Here is a 4,194-nt window from a genome sequence, read left to right on the forward strand (position 1 = left end):
ACGTAGACGACAGTGACTATGTGTGTTTAGTCGTCATGTCCTCATGTTGTTTTAGGCTGTGAAAGATGTCAGTGTGTTTCAGACGACGTCCTGATATACGTTGACCCTGTTATCAGAACCATGAGAGTTGTGTTGTGTCTCTCTTGACTGATGGAGACGACCGTTTGTTTTCTGACAGCTGGAGAAAGGAAATATAGATCAGCTGTTTGATTCCAGTAAATCACCAACATGGAGATTGATTGATTTCTTTTATTTTGAACATGTAAATAAAATAAAACAGAAAAAATACAAAATAAAACTCCATAATTTCCAGTACTTCAAGACCTCTATTTCCACATGCTAAAAGGAGTAGGAAGAAGTAAAACTGATGTACTCCTCCCCCTTTATACCCTTTCTACCCTATTAAATGAGTTAGCTACAAAACAAGAAGTCTACTGAGATAATGAATCTGTAATCAATGAAAATATATATTCAGAATTATGACCAGAACCAAAGATGTTTGTGTCGTCTGCAAATAATACAAATGTCAGTAATTCAGATACTTTACATATGTCGTTTATATAGAGGATGAATAGTTCTGGTCCCAGTACTGACCCCTGAGCCTTTAAATCAGACTAATATCAGTTAAAATCCCTCCAATTCAAAATCAATAAAAAGTTTATATAAAATGTCATCATGTTGAGTCAATTCTGAACCAATCAGCTGTTAGATCAGCTGAGAGGCCGGCGTTTCCCAGCATGCTCTGGGTCCGCCTGGGTCTTGCAGTCGGTGGAGAGCAACTGCAACGCTAAAGCAGCAACATCAGTCAGGATATTAGTGTTGATGAAGTCCAGAGGAAGTCGACACTCATCCAGACCGTCAAAGATGAACACAACCGGGAACTCTTCAAACCTGCAGATTCCTACTTCTTTGGTTTCACTAAAGAAGTAATGAACAAGTTCCAGCAAGCTGTACTTTTCCTCTTTCAGCACATTAAGCTCTCTGAAGGTGAATGGAAATGTAAACTGGATGTCCTGGTTGGCTTTGTCTTCAGCCCAGTCCAGAGTGAACTTCTGTGTTAAGACTGTTTTCCCGATGCCAGCCACTCCCTTTGTCATCACTGTTCTTCTGACATTAGTTAACGTCTCATTAGTCCAGCAAGTTAAATCTTTAGAGAAATCCTCTTACTGCTCTGCAGACGGTCAACCAGCTCGTCCTGCTTCATTCTCCTCAGGAAGTCCAGTGTGATCTTCAGAAATGCGTCTCTGCTCCTCTGCTCTTCATCCTCACTCTCCCTCTTACTCTCTGAGCATTCTGGGTAATCTGGACTCAGAACCTTCTGGATCTTCTTCAGCTCGTTCTTCACAAAAGTGACGATGTTCTCCTCCAGCAGCTGGAACAGAAGATTATACGAATGACACAATCAAACTGAAATCATGGAAGCAAACATCAGATCCATGTTGGACAGACTGACAATCCACTGGTCTGAAAAGCACAGCATGGAGATGATTGTGAACAGAATAGGTGTAAAAGTAGTTGTTGTACATGTACAGACCATAAATATGGAGTCCAGGTGTGTTTGATGCTGCTGGGCAGACTGACCACTGGGAACCTCTGAGCTCTCCTGGTCCACTCTGTGGAGGAATCAGGAAGAATTAGCTCACATCATGTCTGTCCACACAGAGACACACACAAGGTAACAGTCCTGTGACTTAAAGTATTGATTACAACATTGAATCAGATGGTTTCCCCTGACATTAAAGTGTTAGTGGTGCTGCTGACCCCACTGTGAATCAACAGAAAGAACTAAGAAGTAAATGAGGGCTACAACAAGGTTGGCCTAAAGGACTCCTGAAGCAGCAGACTGGTCTGAGTGAGGAAGACTGCTCTCTTTGCCCGGTCAGCTCCCAGATGACGTCATGTTCTGCTGTGTGTTTAGAAATGGTGAATATATGGGTGCCTGGGTGGCCTAGTGGTAGAGCCATCATATATAGAGGCTCAGCCCTCGACACAGAGGTCGTGGGTTTGATTCTGACCTGCGACACTTTCCTGCATGTCATCTCATGTCTAAGCTGTCACTGATGAAGGCCTAAATACTAAATAATAATAATAGGTTAATTTACAGCTCACAGCAACTTAATACGATCAAGTGTCTGACAGAAGTGATCCATCCATCCATCCATCTTCATCCGCTTATCCGGGGTCGGGTCCCGGGGGTAGCAGCTCCAGCAGGGGACCCTAAACTTCCCTTTCCCGGGCCACATTAACCAGCTCCGACTGCGGGATCCCGAGGCGTTCCCAGGCCAGGTTAGAGATATAATCCCTCCACCTAGTCCTGGGTCTCCCCCGAGGCCTCCTCCCAGCTGGACGTGCCTGGAACACCTCCCTAGGGAGGCGCCCAGGGGGCATCCTTACCAGATGCCCGAACCACCTCAACTGGCTCATTTCGACACAAAGGAGCAGCAGCTCTACTCCGAGCTCCTCACGGATAACTGAGCTTCTCACCCTATCTCTAAGGGAGACGCCAGCTACCCTCCTGAGGAAACCCATTTCGGCCGCTTGTACCCTGGATCTTGTTCTTTCGGTCATGACCCAGCCTTCATGACCATAGGTGAGGGTAGGAACAAAAACTGACCGGTAGATTGAGAGCTTTGCCTTCTGGCTCAGCTCTCTTTTCGTCACAACGGTGCGATAAATTGAATGTAATATCGCACCCGCTGTGCCGATTCTCCGACCAATCTCCCGCTCCATTGTCCCCTCACTCGCGAACAAGACCCCAAGGTCCTTGAACTCCTTCACTTGGGGTAAGGACTCATTCCCTACCTGGAGAAGGCACTCCATCTGCTGATCCTCATCCCAGCCGCTTCACACTCTGCTGCAAAGCGATCCAGTGAGTGCTGAAGGTCACAGGCCGATGATGCCATCAAAAAGCAGCGACGAGATCCCCAGGCCACCGAACTGCAACCCCTCTCCACTCCGACTACGCCTCGATATCCTGGCCATAAATACTACAAACAGGACTGGTGACAAAGCGCAGCCCTGGCGGAGGCCAACTCTCACCTGAAACGAGTCCGACTTACTGCCGAGAACCCGGACACAGCTCTCGCTTTGGTCGTACAGAGATTGGATGGCCCTGAGAAGGGACCCGCTCACCCCGTACTCCCGCAGCACCTCCCACAGTATCTCCCGGGGCACCCGGTCATACGCCTTCTCCAGATCCACAAAACACATGTAGACTAGTTTGGCATACTCCCAGGCTCCCTCCAGGATCCTTGCGAGAGTAAAGACCTGGTCCGTTGTTCCACGACCAGGAAGGAATCCGCATTGTTCCTCTTCAACCTGAGATTCGACTATCGACCGAACCCTCCTCTCCAGCACCTTGGAGTAGACTTTACCGGGGAGGCTGAGAAGTGTGATACCCCTGTAATTGGCACACACCCTCTGGTCCCCCTTTTTAAAAAGGGGAACCACCACCCCGGTCTGCCACTCCTTAGGCACCGTCCCAGACTTCCACGCAATGTTGAAGAGGCGTGTCAACCAAGACAACCCCTCCACACCCAGAGCTTTAAGCATTTCTGGACAGATCTCATCAATTCCTGGGGCTTTGCCACTGTGGAGTTGTTTAACTACCTCAGCAACCTCCACCAGGGAAATTGATGCCAATCCCCCCTCATCCTCCAGCTCTGCCTCTACCATAGAGGGCGTATTAATCGGATTTAGGAGTTCCTCAAAGTGCTCCTTCCACCACCCTATTACCTCCTCAGTTGAGGTCAACAGCGTCCCATCCTTACTGTACACAGCTTGGATGGTTCCCTGCTTCCCCCCCTCCTGAGGTGGCGAACGGTTTTCAGAAGTACCTTGGTGCCGATCGAAAGTCCTTCTCCATATCTTCTCCAAACTTCTCCCACACACGCTGCTTTGCCTCTTTCACGGCAGAGGCTGCAGCCCTTCGGGCCCTTCGGTACCTTGCAACTGCCTCTGGAGTCGTCTGGGATAACATATCCCGGAAAGACTCCTTCAGTCGGACGGCTTCCCTGACCACCGGTGTTCACCACGGTGTTCGTGGGTTACCGCCCCTTGAGGCACCTAAGACCCTAAGACCACAGCTCCTCACCGCAGCTTCAGCAATGGAAACTTTGAACATTGTCCACTCAGGTTCAATGCCCCCAGCCTCCACAGGGATGCACGAAAAGCTCCGCCGGAGGTGTGAGTTGA

General features: G+C 48.8%; 1 long non-coding RNA gene across 1 annotated transcript; it reads right to left on the bottom strand.

Annotated features, from left to right (window-relative positions):
• Nucleotides 1–231: 231 nt before the first annotated feature.
• Nucleotides 232–2,027, bottom strand: LOC144514504 (uncharacterized). Its single transcript, XR_013501427.1, has 2 exons — nucleotides 1,535–2,027; nucleotides 232–1,372 (listed from the first exon to the last, which is right to left on the bottom strand). It is a non-coding gene; the product is annotated as an uncharacterized LOC144514504 (long non-coding RNA).
• Nucleotides 2,028–4,194: the final 2,167 nt, after the last annotated feature.

The sequence above is a fragment of the Sander vitreus genome, unplaced genomic scaffold (genome assembly GCF_031162955.1).
Source record: "Sander vitreus isolate 19-12246 unplaced genomic scaffold, sanVit1 ctg597_0, whole genome shotgun sequence".
Lineage (NCBI taxonomy): Eukaryota > Metazoa > Chordata > Actinopteri > Perciformes > Percidae > Sander > Sander vitreus.